This window comes from Strix uralensis, chromosome 6 (genome assembly GCF_047716275.1).
Source record: "Strix uralensis isolate ZFMK-TIS-50842 chromosome 6, bStrUra1, whole genome shotgun sequence".
Classification (NCBI taxonomy): Eukaryota; Metazoa; Chordata; class Aves; order Strigiformes; family Strigidae; genus Strix; species Strix uralensis.
In genome coordinates, this window is record NC_133977.1 from 29,843,947 (window position 1) to 29,859,310 (window position 15,364).

At 40.3% G+C, this 15,364-nt stretch overlaps 1 long non-coding RNA gene across 1 annotated transcript in view; it reads left to right on the top strand.

The window, feature by feature from the left end:
• The window catches only part of LOC141945407 (uncharacterized), a 65,340-nt gene that overhangs the window by 25,692 nt on the left and 24,284 nt on the right, over positions 1–15,364 (top strand). The gene's annotated exons all lie outside the window — the stretch shown is intronic.

A 15,364-nucleotide genomic window follows, 5' to 3' on the forward strand; every position in this document is an offset into this window, starting at 1 on the left:
TTTAATGTTTCTTCTGGATTCTCTAATGCGTTGTCCATTTTGTGAAGTAAGCTGAGTGCTTGCTGCCTGCTTTCAGGATGTCCTTGGAAATGAGAGACAATCTCATTGTTTTTTCCTGTTCAAGTAGACAAACTAAAAACAACAGATCTTTGCTTCCTGTATTTTTCTGGAGATGATCCATGAAAGGAAGAACCAATATTTAAGTGGATTCCCAGAGACAAACCAGCTGGGTCACTCTAAAGAGCTGCACTTTCTCTTAAGGTATCTGAAATGGTAGTGAAATAATTTAGCAGTTTCTTTCCTAAATTTAACATATTTATTCTCCTGAGATTTTTGGAGCCTTTCCCCCTTTCAGACTGTAAGCCTGTTCTTCCTCTGTCCATTCATCTATCATTGTCTGTTAGTTATTGAGTCCTGGCTCTTTGTTGGATGCTGTTAAAGGTACTTAAATGTAACAAAAAAATATTGAGTAGTATATAGTTACCATATTGCTTGTCCAGAGCCTCACCAGTTCCTTTAAAAGAAACTGAGGGGGTTTGCTTAATTGAGGGCTTGTTAGTCTTTCTTCTGATGTATTGCTGTAAGCTTTCTGAAACCCTAGAAATCTTTCACTTCATCAGCTTGTTGTTCCCCAGCTGGCGAGTACCATTTGCAATTATCTGATATTTTAATTGTTTCAACTAGTACACTTAAGGTTTGGCTTCTCCAAACTGAATCTCTGATCCTGCATATCCTGAAAAAATCTTGTTTTTCCCAAAGAGCTGCCATTAATTGTACTGATCCAGAATCAAGCCTAAGAAAAGCATGGGTAAATAACAACAGTCCCCTCGCTTTTTTTAGATGCTTATGCTGGGTTTACCAACAATGATTTCTGTGTACTTGCAATGTTTAAATGTTACATCTTTAGACTTCTGCATACTAAGCCCCTGGTCCTTTTCCCTGTCTTCACTGATCTTGTTTGCCACCTGCCTATGTATAGTGATGCATTAAAGATCCTGCTGAAATCTGTGTAAGTACAACCAGTCCCCTGCACTTCCAAGAATGTTGTATTATGCTTTCAAAGCCATGTATTAAGTTATTTTCAAGTGATGCACTCTTAAAGATCCTTGCCTGATAAATGCCTCCACTTTTCTGGTAACACATCACTTCAACATACGTTAGCAACTCAGAAGGTTGCTTCTTAGAGAAAAGTTAGTCATATGAACTTATAATTAACGTTTTGTCCTCTGTGACCCGGTTTTAAAGCTGGAATAGTAGCGTTATCCAGCTGGGTGTCACCCCTCTGCTCACATTTAGTGCAAAGGGAAGGGGCTTGAGTCCTTCATACATCCTTCAGGTCCCAGGGAATGGTGGCACTTCCAGGGTCCATGTTTATTCCCATCAGATCAGCAAAGAAAAGTAGGATGTGACATGACAATAACCTGGACACAATTTTTGGTTTTGTTTGGATTGTCTAGATTATGTCAGCTTCAAGCTTTCTGCTGAGATTCTTTTTTTGCAAGTTTGAATATGTGCAATATTGATTGATATACCGATCCTTTTGATTCCTTTTATGAGTAAGGGAAAGCAATAGGCGTTTCCAGGCCATGATTCATCTAATCCTTTTTAAACATGTAATTTAGGCTGTGACAAATTGCAACTGAGAAATTCCTATTTCTGTCCACTCTCCGTAAAGGGAGTCTAGACTACCTACTTTAGATATGGATGCTAACACTGAAGACTTTACAAGTTAGGTGACATGCATCTCTTCTGTGACGTGACTCTCACCATCTGTGTCTATATTGCTCATTGCTTTTTGGCAATAGATATAATAACATAGACTAAATCTACATTAGATACTGCAGTAGGTGGTCTGAATGTGGTCTGGAAATATTAGCTAGGATTCACAAGTATGTATATGCAAATATATTAAGCATAATAAAACCACAGTGATTGGCACATTACAATAAAAAAAAGATTTTACTGGCTTAATTGTCTTTCAATAGTCTAGACTTCGATTCTTTATTCTGCTCAGTTTTAATAATATATCTGGACTAGATCTTTGTTGATTCCCCCCCCTCCCCCCAAATAACACGTCCCCATAAACTGTGAATAACAAGACAGGAGGAATCTGACATGGCTGGATGAGCATTTTTGTACATCCAGGAAGAAGGAAATGACTGGGTTCATCATTGGTGGGACAATACTAGGAAGCTGTTTATGTTCTTTGATAGGAAGATGTATTTTCCCAGGCACCAAGAAGAATGAGGCGATGCTTTGTGCACTTTGTATCAGCCTAGCAGCAAAATGAAGAAGCAGGAAAAAATGGGTCTGGCAGACTTGTGGGCAGATGTTGAGGAACACTAAACAGTCAAACCTCATGGAGCATTTTCCTGTTCCTGTCTTCTGTTGTCAGTTGTGAAAAAAACATGATAATAAGTAAGGGATACACAGGGACTCAGTGAGACAGCAAAAGAAAATTGAGGGAGGGAGGCTGCTATGATAAAACTGTGATTCAGTGGGTATCAACTGAGAGAACAAGCAGTGATTCAGTGATTCCATCTTCAAACAGAATAATATTCTGCATGTAATTCTGCAGGCCTATAGCCCAAATCTTTTAGTTTTTTCATTAATAACCTGCCTGATGCAATAGAAATCATGTTTATTAAAACTATATAGTGTAACCTGGGAGGGACTTGCAAAACCACTGGAGAAGAAGATAAGAGTTCAAACAAACTCTGGTATGTTGGCATTATAGTTGGGAAAAATCTGGAATGACATAATATAAAAATAGAATGTATGAGACACCAGAGACAGGAAGAATAAAGTGCACAAACAGAAGATGGGGAATAGGTAGCAGTTATTCAGACAATTGAAGAGTTGTAACAGTTGAACAAGTCATGTCGTGTTCATGATGTCATGGGAAAAGCAAACATATAATCAGGAGTATTACCTGTAAAATATTGAAAGTTATCTGAGCATTGACAAGGCTTTAGATGAACTCCTATGTGTAGCTTTCTACACTACGTTGCAGAAAAGCTATGAAGCAATTGAAGAGAGTTTCAGGGGAGACTGAGCGAATTATCATTGCTCTAGTAAACATGACCTGTGATAAAATGTGGGTAGCAAAAATGGTGGTGTAGTCCCTTGGCCTAAAGAAAAGATGCCTGAGTGGTGAAATGATCACAAATATACAAATATATATAAAGCCACTGCTTTCTATCATTGCAGAGCAAAGACAAGAACTAACAGGACCAAAAGGCAATTACAGTCTAAAGGGCTATGTAGTCACTTGACGATGACAGTACTATGTGATGTGAGAGCCCATATTACACAGCCAGTGTTAATGGAGAAGAAAAGGGTTCCTTAGTCTGCTACTAATTCGATACCTAAATTCTGTTCTAATAGTTTTATTGCCTTGTCTTAATCTGGGCCTGAAATAATGTTTATACTCTACCCCAACATCTAGAATGGTAGAGAGAGAAAAAGATAATAATAGAAAAAATCACAATATGAGGAGGAAACCTAAATAATCTTAGATCAAGACAGAAAAAATACTCTTCAGCATGAACATTTTTTCATTTGCATATTTGTTTAAAAGAAATAATTTCTCCCAGCTGCCAGTTTGAAGGTTTAAAAAACCTCAAACACTCAGTTCTCAAACTGGGTAGTATCAAAGGAATTAATTAATTCCACTTGGTTAATTAATTTGGTTTGATGGACTTTAACATTTCAAGGCAGGGTGGCATATTAGATTAGATTCCCTGGCTATGTTTTAAGCTATAATAATGACAATAACACAAATCTTGTGGTTTTTTTAAGTACTTGTAGAGGGTATTTTAAAGCCTAATTTAGAAGTGGGCATTTCTTTTTCCAGACTGTGGCTTGCATCTGTTTGTTCTGGGGTTTAGAGGGTGAAACTGGGAACTATCACAAACTGTGTTCAAAATGAGAGCCTGTCTCTGGGAGGTGAGGTAGATCATATTAACATTTATTTTGAAGAATGTCTCCATGTCAGCAGGAGCTCTGGGTTTTGTATTTGCATTGAGAAGAAAACACAATGCAACCAAAGTAGAAAGATAACAAAAATCCCTTGGAAAAAAAATGATCATCTTAGGCCTTGGTATTTAAAAGCACATCAGAGTATTTTCCTGCCCTTTTTTTCATCTCCTGCTGTCTTATCTCTGGCTCATTCTGCACCATATAACATCTTCCAAATTATTATTATTATTATTATTATTACTATTACTATTACTATTACTATTTGCTCCTTCTCTTTCTTTTGTACTTGAACTGGAAGCCCTAATTTTTATCATGGTGTGGCCCAAATACAAAGAGACTGAAGCTAAAACTGAGTAAGAACAGCAGCTGGAGTCATCTTCATGGGAAAGGAAAGGAAGGGGTCGGGATGATGTCCTGAGATCCCTAACACTTCCACTGGCTTCTTCCTCTCCTCTTATACTCCACTGAGAGGAGCTTTGCAATCACCGGGGCAGGAAGGAGAGTTTGACAGACACTGCTTGGCTCCTGATTTCCAGGAAGAGATAGAGGAAGGAGACAGCAGTGCCTGGATAACCAGCTAGACAGACAGTCAAAAATGTCCTGACTATTTTGTCATTTGACTTTCTTCCCTGCACAGCTCTGGGACCCCAACCAATATCAGGGCCAAAACACCAGAGTGAGCAGATGGGCAGTCATCCCATCTTCCTAGGAATGCACTGGGCTTCCTGCACAGCCCTGCCCACAAAGGACAGCAGCCATCACCAATGCAGCCCCATACAGCCTTACACTGGAAGACATCTTGAAGGGGATATCACAGTGCCTTTGTTTTTTGTTTGCTTTTTAGATATTTTCCTGCAGAAAGATATAATGGCATGCAGAATTTAAATCTGTGCTTTCTCTCTGGAAAACGATTTTATTTTCCTTTTCTCCACTCCTAGCTCTGGCCTTATTTCATTAGCTCTCTCCATTGTCCATCATACCTGTTTATTCTTTTCATTTTCACCCAGTTACACTTCTTTCTGTTCCTGTTTACTTATTCTCAAGAAAAAAGTGACAACTCTTTACATTCTCTCAAGCCTCCTTATTTCTTGTTTAAAGTCTCTCAGCCCCTCTCAGAGTCTGGATTTTCCTTCACAGGAGAAAACAAAAGGCCTAGTATCCTTCCCCTATCTCTGAGCTAAGGCATCCTGAAAGAGACAGGCTCAGATAAACATGTATTCATCTCTAGCACTCCCAGATGCATCTCAGTCTCCTTTATGGGAGCAAGATAAGACAATTCTGCGCAAGAGATGAATATCTCTATCAGCCTTAAGAACAAGAGCTCTGGTCACCAGCAGGGGAAAAAAGATTGCTTAAGCCCTCAGCTTCTGTCGCAAAGACTGTCCTCTTATGAAGCAGAAGTGTGCTGGGAGAAGTATGTCTCTCTGACACTGTATTGTAGCATAAGATATCCTTCAAAAGCCAGAAGGCCAGAAGCAGAAAGATAAACTCACCTCTGTATTACATGGGAGGCTTTCAGGTAGCCCACGGTGCACATCTAAGTGCTAAGTAGGTGGATGACTCACCACAAAGCCTTGCAGGGGGAGATTTTAGTTTTGATGTCCAGGGGGCTGAGTAAGCCCTGCATAAACACAGTAGAGGAAGAGGATGCCACATATTGCACACCCACAAGCCCTGGTCTCATGGAATTGTGTTACATGAAGGAAAATACATTCCAGCAAAGGCCTGATCCTGGCACCCTCTCCTGCTCTTTCCCTTGCTTGGGAGCATTTTCTGTCACAACTAATTGAGGCCACAGCACTCTGCTCTTACTAACCCTGACTCGGAAGAAGGGATATCTCTAGCCCCAGTGGCTGATGCTAGTGCTGTTTCAGCAGAAACGCTGAAAATCCATCTTTGTGACAGAAAGTGGTGGCTGTGGCTAAAATGAGCCTGCAGAGGTACAGGAAAAGGAAGTCCAGGGAGGAATGTGAGCAGGAATGTGAGCATAAATGTCCCGAGGGGGGGGAACTAAAGGATAGGTCCTGGAGTCCAAATGCCACTCAGCTGGTTTGTGTTTTCTTTTCTTTCTTTCGGGGGGGGGGGGGGGGGGGGGGGGGGGGGGAAGGAAAAAAGAAAAAAGAAGAAGGAAAAAAAAAGGGAAAAAGGAAAAAAAGTGAGCCTTGTGGAGGAATCCTTGCAAAATCACGAGGGCACCTGGGAAGGATGAGGAGAATGTTTTTCTGAGAGAAGAGAGAGGTACATAAACTAAGTTTTGTGGTATGACCTTAACAGTGAAATTTCAGCACTGAATTCCCTTTTCAGAAGGTTCAGGCTGTTTACTTTCATGTAAGGCTGCCTCTCCTCTCATGATATCACTGTCAGAGGTCAAATCCTGAGCAGTTAAAAAAAATGTGTTATTTTAAAGCTATTTATATTTCTGGGAAGGATTGTAAGGCAGGACTGGCTAGCCCACAGAAGAGTCAGTGAAGTGCAAACTCTTTCATATCTAGGAAATGAGTTGGGTCAGATAGGAATCAAGCATTGTTAGTGCCTGGCAGCTGATGGCCAGTCTATGTGCAATGACTTCCTTGCTCTGACTGCTCTCTGGTGTGAATTAATGTTGGCAGTTTCAGCTAGCAGAAGGAACAAATAAGTCAAGTTGGCTGAGTTGTGTTGTCCATGACTCTGGATCTCTGACACTTACCTGAGGGACTGGCCCCTGGCCCCAGTATGTTTGTGCTGTTGTTCCCCTGGTTCAAAAAAGACAACCCAGGTATCATAATAAGAGCAGACAGTGGCCACTGCCAGCAAGCATCTTAGCCTCCTTTTTGCTAGACTAAACAAGCACATATTCTTTAATTCCTCTCTGCATGGTGTGTGATGTAGATCACTGTTCTGGTAGCCATGAGTGGTTTGGTTTTAGCTTCGACTTCATAAAATATAAGAATCACTTTTGATAGGTGATCGATAGTAAAATGCTTAGATTTTGAACCTAAACCTCAGCCATGGAAGGCACTGTAGAAAGTTATCACATAATTTCAGCCCCCTGGGCTCAGCTGGAGTATTAGCTGAGGATGGATTGACTTTACAGTGAGTCAATCTGCAAATTCTCTAAGCAAACAAAGATGCTGCAGCACTTATAATGTATATGTGTTCTACAAGATATTTAGGGCTTTCAGGTACAAGGAAGAAAGAACTGAACCTAACGTTTGTCCTTTAAACTGTGAAGGTCCTGTTGTTTACAATTAATTTTTATGTCATTTAAAGGCAATTTACTTCAACAGCTCACTTGTGAAACCATTTATCCAGGACAAAACCATAACACAAAGCACTGAGGACAAGGCAACAGAAATGATCCTCCCACTCTCTCCCTATTAACAAGGATATTGGCTTCTGATCCACATTATAAGCTTGGATACCTTGCAGACAGTGTTAGCATTCTGGCTTTTGTGGTGCAGAATTGATTTTTAAAAAAACCTTTTATTAAATTTCTTTGAATTTTTCTGTTTAAAAGCATGATGAATCAGACTACTCCACAATGTTATTTTGCATGTTTTTTTAAATGGTGAATCTTAGATTCCTGTCTGAATGCACGAGTCATGATTTTTTTGACTTTTTAAACAAATATACTCCTTTCTTCATTATTTTCCTCTTTTCCAAATTAACTGCCAAGTCATCCTATAAACTTGTTACTTGACCATGTTTTTGTTCATTTAGAGATGAGGGAAGTGGGAGAAGGGAAAACAATCTTCCCTGCTAACATCCAGTCTCAAATATTTATCTTTCTATAAAGTAAATCAAGCATGAAAAGAACATATTGTTTAAAATTAATACCAAAAAAGTCAAAAGTTTTTAAAATATATTTTAAAACCAGATACTTTCAATTGGAAACTGCAAAACCGGAAAAGTATCCAGCAGTGTGCCACAGTCTAGAACAGTGGTGGCATCCATGAAACAAAAACAAAGCAAATCCTTCATCAACAACAGACCAGACTGCAGAAAATTCCCTCTTCACATGCTTATGTTAGTCTTTCTTTTAGTACTATGGATAACCTGAGAGAAATTATTCAATGAATTAATATTTGAGGAAGCAAGAAAAAAGGCAAGAGAGAGTAAAACAAGCAAATAACCTGCATGAGCAAATAAAAAAGTACCCTAATGGGAAAGCAAATTTTATTCAGCAGCTCTGGGCTCCTGCTGACTTCACAACTCAAATGTCACTGTGTGTCATGGGAAGCAGCAGCTCTGCCTCTGGTGATGCCTTGGAACTCTCCAGGATCTTATGACTCTCCCAGAGGCGCACGTCCAGCCAACTTGCAGTGCAGGGTCTTGACTCTTCACAGAAGTGCTGCTGTCAGGCGAAGTCAAGCAAAACAAAAATAAAATCTACAATTTTGGGAGATATGATCCCTTTCAGGGTCATACATCACCTTCTATCTTCTCATTTTGAGCACTCTTTTAGTGAAGATCTGCTTCATGTTCATGTTAATGCTGCATCTGATCAGAGCCCTTCTGTAACACAGGGGACTGCTGGCAGCACGGTAATAGTTAACAGGTGGAGGCATTCAGGAAATAAGAAAAGAAGGGGGTTGAATCCTGCTTTCAGGAATAGCCTGCACTTCCAGCTAAGGCAAATATGCTTGCTCGTGATGATAACACTTTTCTGACCAGGTCTCTCTCGTGGTTGTAGAGGAGGGGAAAGACAAACACATAGGGAGTCACCACTTCTTGAAAAAAGAATCACTTCAGGAATTAAGCTCACAAATGAAGGAGAGTTGTTCAGACAGAGGCCTGTTCAGAACATGTGCTCTAATGCCTGACAAGATCCAAGGAGGAACAGGGTTACTATGAGTCATACGAAGGGGTAAAAAATAATAATGACCAAAAAAACCCAACATGAAGACCCATTTTCATAGACTCCCAGTGGAAATACTCTGATAGATTTTGATGGAACTGCGTTGTTAATATTTATGAAATCAGGCAAGACCTCCAGATGGAAGCTGCTATATAAGTGCAAAGCTTTGCTATTAATATTTATTACCCTGAAAGTGCTTATTTAGTTTTTAGGCAATTTTTGTTCCATCCCTTTCCCAAGCAAACTGACATTAAGTCTGTGGGATCTGTGAATTCTCAAATTCCCACTGCTGCCTATGATGTAAATTGTGCTTCAAAGAAAAATGAAGGGAAATACGGAAGAAAGTTCAGAAAGTCACAATGTGAGGGCTCAAGAGCTGTTTGCAGAGAGCATTCCTGGCAAGTCCTGAACATTTGGACTCCACATTGAGCAACATAAACAAAGCTTTTAGACCTGATCCTATGGCCTCTATGAAGTGCTAAGTCACAGGGAGAAGATTGTGCCCATAGGAACTTCCTCCCAAGGTCATGGATGTTTTGGTCATGTTTATACTGACAGGTGTTACTAGATGGTGTTTCAGGATGGCGAGGATGCATGCCACCTTCTTGCCCGAGACATGTGGCAATGCTTCAGTGGTGCTAGGACTCAGATAATGTAAGTGAGAGGGCCATTATGTGGGCACCATGGCTATGTCTACACTGCAGCTTGGGTAGTCCTGGTCCCATGATCATCCAGACTAGCCCAACCAGGTTGCCTCTGTGCCCATGTTGGGATGTGCTTCAAGAGGAATCCAGGGAATGAAACACATCAGATTTTGTCATTGTGTGCAGCTGGGAGATGGCCAAGCTGTGCATCCAGCAGCCAGGGTTGCACAACTGTCACAGCAGGACATAGTGCGGCTCAGTTGCCCATATTCAAGGCCTAAGTTGTGTTACTGAGTTAGAAAAACTGATAAAAACCTTTTTTGTGTGAATGAACAGAACCAAAAGTTCCTGCAAAGCATATGCAGGCAAGTAAAAGTTTCAACTGCACTCATCAGGCCTAAACCTAATGACTAGAAGGAATCGATGAAATTTGCTGCCCATAATCTCACTAATTTGAAAGAAATCACCCTTAAGTGCAATTTAGAGAAGGCTCATTTTTTTAATCAAGTTTAACAAAAGGAAACAGAAACTCTACTCTCATAAAAAATTGTTCTCTAAATGGCCAACCTCATTTTAGCCAATGGGTTCACATCAATTTTTTATTCCTTTTGGAGAAAAAGAAGCACAGAACATTGTTAGTTCTTTTTTGGTCTGTCAGTTATATATCTTTTAGTAAAATGTTGGGTCTGGAAAAAATAATTACATGATTATAGTGAAAAGTAAGCTGATGGCTTATTTCCCCCTTGACATGAATATGCTTCTTATTATATGCAAACATTTTGAATAATTGTCCTTGCTTTTTCAAGAACGAAGATTCTGGCTTTTTGCTAATACAATTAAAATCTTATTCTCCCACAAAAAAAAAGCAAATCTTTTTTTCCCCTCTAATGAAACATAAACATTAAAATAAATAAATTTCAAAGCAAAACAGAGTAAGGGAAACTCCTCCCCAACCACTGAGTCTCCGTGTTAGCATGTTATTATTAGAGACATGAAAAAGCCACTAGCAATCTTCATCTCCTAACACAGTTTACCTTTTGTTTAAATGATCTAATATAGGGTGAAGTGAACTTTTCTCAGACTTGGTGGGACATGAGATGGCTCCAATTCCCTGTCAGAATTTGGCAGGACAAGATTGAACTTAGTACAGCAAACCACAGAGCAAAATTGCTCCTTGGGCTTGGCAGTGCAATAGTACAGCTAGAGGCTGTTGATTGACTCAAAAGGTCATTTGTGAGATTTCTAGTTCAGTCAGATCAGAACTTCAGCCTATGCCTCATCTTTTTACTGTTTCTAAGTCTTCCTGCATTGGGAAAAAATGAAAGAAGAAAAACCAAATGGAGTTTTCTGATTTCAGAAAACACTGTAGCCGCTCCTGTCTCCTAAGATCAGACTTCCACAAGTTTTATAAAATTCCAGAGTCAGCACTGACCTGAACTCTTTTATGGCAGGAACAAGCAGAGCTGTGGGTGCTTCAGCCCCGTCCTCCAACAGGTACCCTGCGCTCAACTCCTCCCAGGGCAGCAGAGAGACTGTGATCCTGTGCTGTGCAGATGTTTGCATGGGAAGTGCTTGTGTCGTAGGACTTGCTGTGCCTGTGGTTAAGCCTGTGTTTCTCCCAGGACAGATGGTACTTCAGGTGACCATGTCCTGCTCCAGTCTGAATGGTGCTTAAACACAGAGCTGCCAGGTGCTCTCCTTTCCCTATTGCACATCAATACTTTCTTCTAAATAGGTCATCCTGGGTCATCCTTGGGTCATCCTGGGTCATCCTTGACTCCTCTGGGGTGCCCAGTTCTGAATGGCATAAATGGTGCCATCCTTCCCTTCCCACTGTGTTTTGATTTTACTTCTTAAAGATGTCTGTATGAGTAAACCTCAAAGCTTTCCTCATTTTGAGAATACATATCTGCTGTTGGTAGCAGCAGTGCACCTGCAAATGTAATCCCGTGCTCCCGTTCTTATTGGAAAAGTAGAAATGAGTGGAACTTGACATTGTGTGGTTATTTGTCCACTCTGGATTATGCCAGGTTGTTATCGTTGTCTTCCTCTCATCTTCTCATTCTTTCCTTGTATTTTTATAGATGTGGTTTCTCAGATGTGCATCTTTATATCTAAAATAACATGAATGTGTAACAGCACAGGAGGAAGAGAATCTCCCTCTGCTGAAATGTTGCTCATGCCTCTGCAGTCCTCGGAACTCCTTAGTGACCTCTGCTCTCTCAGGGTGAAACTGTTCTCAGTGTAAGCTTTGCCAAACTTGGAAAGAGGTAGCCGGAGTATAACACAGTTTGGCTTTTGAGATGTTTCCTGTCCCTTCTTTCATGTTAGACATCGTCCTTCTCATCGTGTGCGTTCCTTGTGAGCTGCGGACAAATACCCTCACATGCATGCACACAGCAACACAGTTCAGTTATCATCGCACTGTCTCTCAGATCTGTTACAACCTGCTGGTTAAAAGGAAAAGTAGATTGTCCCCACACTACATCCAAGGTTTAATTTCAGGGGAACTATTGGATCCTTCCAGCATGACATTGTCTGCAGATGTCATACGTATTGTCTTCTTTCTATCCTATAAGTTCTTAATAAATCAGGCTGTGAGACTCCTGGGGAACCTTACACTGATGAAAACATTGACACTTGCTTTATGGTATAGCTTTGTCACACTTCAATTGATTTCAAAGTAAAATATTTCTAAAATTTTAGTGAGAATTTATTAAAAGAGTTACTAACATGAAGTTGCAACAGACATGCTACTTCTCTCCTATCTGACATACTACTTCTCTCCTGCTTGTCTTGCATGGACAGCCCCAGTATATGTATTTTCTTAATAAGTTATTGAACCCAGTCTTACCCTTTGAGTAATTAATGTTGGAGTTCAGTAAATCCCTTACTAAACTGCAAAATTTTCTGTTCCCTCAACAATATAGTGTACTTGCTGCCACATTTAGCAGCCTTTGAAATTATGATGGCCTACAATGAACAAAATGGTTTTCAGATTATGAATTTCCAAACTTCGGGTATCCAGGGAGCTAGAGGAATAATGACTCTTTTCTACTACTTTGTTGATCACCTCTTGTTCTTAGATCTTTCTTTTCTTACTAGTTGCTTTGTCCCCTCCTCCAAGTGTCTCTCCCCATGGGTGGATGCTCTCTTAGGAGAAAACAAAATTGATATTGTTTTGAGTCCTTAAAATGACTCCTCTGTCAAGGGCAGATAAGTTCTAGTTTAAGATGAAAAGGCATCTCTCATCTTTACCCTAGAATAATCTATATCCCCCATAACAAAGATCACTTCAGATCCCGTCTATCTCTTTAATCTCCACTTGTATCTTCCCCAGGCATGTTTCTTCTAGCTATGATTTTCTCCTGAGCAAGTTGCATGCTTTACATTCAATTTTTTATGAGGCATCTCCCAATGCACATGATACTCTTCCAGAGAGTCTGGGCCTGAGGCTTCTCTGTCCTCCCTGCATGTGCCTTGGCCCTTGTTATCTGAACTTTTCAACACGGGAACTGGTCATTCTGATTTCCTGGAAATGCAGTACATTGTCCTGATAATACTGTTTGGGGAAGAATATAAAATTAATTTAGTGATGGTGGACATATTTATTCCATCATACTCCTTAGATGTTGGGAATAGAGACCTTGGGATCACCAAAAGGAGATCTTCCATCTCTAATATAATTATGGCTAAGGTTTTAGCTTGTTCTGAAATAGTTTGGTTTTCTACTTATTTAAAGACATTCAATAGCAAAGGCACCCAAGAAAGCAAAAGTAACCCCCAACTGCTTTCAGTTTATGTTCAACTGGTGGAACCCACCTGGTAGCATAAAACATTTATATTCAGGTAGCAAATCAGTGAAGTCAGAAAATGCATCTTCATTCATTATTCTTCACGTGTGCAAACACATACATATTCAGTCACTGCAAAAAGCCTTTTCAGCATGGCTGGATATTTGGTGTACCAAACACATCGATGGGATGCAAACTTTAGCTCATGCTGTTTCTGCAGAGAATTCCTTTCCTTAGGGTGGTCTCTCTCCTTTTATATTAATAGGAAAACAGCTGGTCACTGAAGCTGTGGCACTGAGAGAAGTGGGCAACTCAGGAAGGCAGGTCACATTACATATAGGTGGTTGTATTTTTAAATATTTTTATTTTCTTTAAGATAAGTCCTCTTCTGTTCCACCCTTCACACACACACATACACATAGTTTATTTCCTTCCTTCTGTGCTTGATTTCAGAGTCCTGCTGCTTAGATATGTTCTTGTGCTGCTCTAATGATTTTGGAAGGTACTGGCTCAATTAAACAAAACTAGAAGACAGTGGAGGGATGAAAAGAGCTGTGCAGTTACTGGTGTGGAACGCAGAGAGCTTCCGCAGGCTGGTTCCTGCGGATAACGAAGGGGCAGCTGTGTGACCTTCTGGAATGAGACATCTGTGTCTCACAGAGAAAATCATTCAGGCCCTGGCCATAAGGATTTTTTTTTTCCCCCTAAGAAAATGCAAAGGGGAGGTGTCAAACTTTCTGTCTGAAGTGTGTCTAAGAAGTGCTGTTCAACAGAACATACAGTTTTGCTTGTGAATTTTTAGATATATTTTTCCCTACTGCATTTATTGTGCAGTGTGTGCTGGACAGTGTTTGACTGCTTCCAGCCTCCCCAAACATATCTCATACCTACACTGTGTAGGTGCAAATCTCTGTTCAGACACAGGTATAAGAATATCTTAGGGCAAGCCAGCACTGACCTAAGGATGTGAACAAGGAAATAAAACATCTGTTTTCTTTTTGCTGTATGTCTACCACCATGTAGCTCATTTGCTTTTGCAATGTGAGAACACTGCCAATGTAAAGCAGTTCAGTCAGCTCTGGGGTACTTCTGAGACAGAACTTCATAAAACATGCCATAAGAGCAAATGAGGGAGTATAAGACACCTGGAGTTCAAATTTCTTTTCACAAAGACAGGATACACTGCCTTCTATCTCATATGCAGAGCTGGTTCAAAGATTACATAATGCTGTCTTTTTGGCCTGTCACCCAAAGCATGATGTGTGCCTGGCTACTGATTTTGCTGGCTGGCAGTGATAAATCAGTTTGCAAAGTGTGAATACTCTTTCCAGTACAGGTTTCCCTCTCCCATGTGCTCAGGGTGTTCAGCTCAGGAGTTAGGGTTCAGGTCTCCCTCTCATTTAACTGAGATATACTGGAAGCTCCTCTGCATCTGAAGGGAAATGAGGATTGTTGTCGCCGCTGCCCAAACACCCAGTCCTGCAGCTGTCGTATTTGGTCCACCTTGCTGAAGAAAGGACACACACTGCCATGCATGTTACATGATTCTCTTTGCAAAGTTCTTGAAACTTTCATGACCTTATACATGTGCTACACAATATCACAGGCAAGTTTATTGTTAGCTTTTACTGAAGTTATAAATGTGAATACAAATCTACCCATTCCAGGAGATAAATGTTAATATCTTTACCATTCTGAAAGAAACCCTTTCTCAGGCATAAACCTATGCACAGAGGGACAGATGCTCTTTCCTCTTCCCTTACACCCATTTATTTTATCTAGAAGCAGAGAAACATTTGGCTGAAAAGAAGCTGGTTTCAATTATTGCTGCTTTTATAACAATGGATCTTTAACATCTGCTAAGCCAGGTCAGTCCCACTGAACAACACCCTGTTCTGTTTTAAAAAAAAGAGTCCCTGTGTTCTCAGTAAATATGCAAGGGCTGCATCTGAAAAAGCCACAGGCATGTAGAAGAGACCATTGTGTAGTATGACCTCTGCTATAATATGGGTTGTTGAAATGTCTGGGATTAAGTCCTGTTTAGATGAACAACATCCCTTGATTTTAGAAAGGCAAGTTACTGCATCTGTCCTAGTCATTGGTGGGGT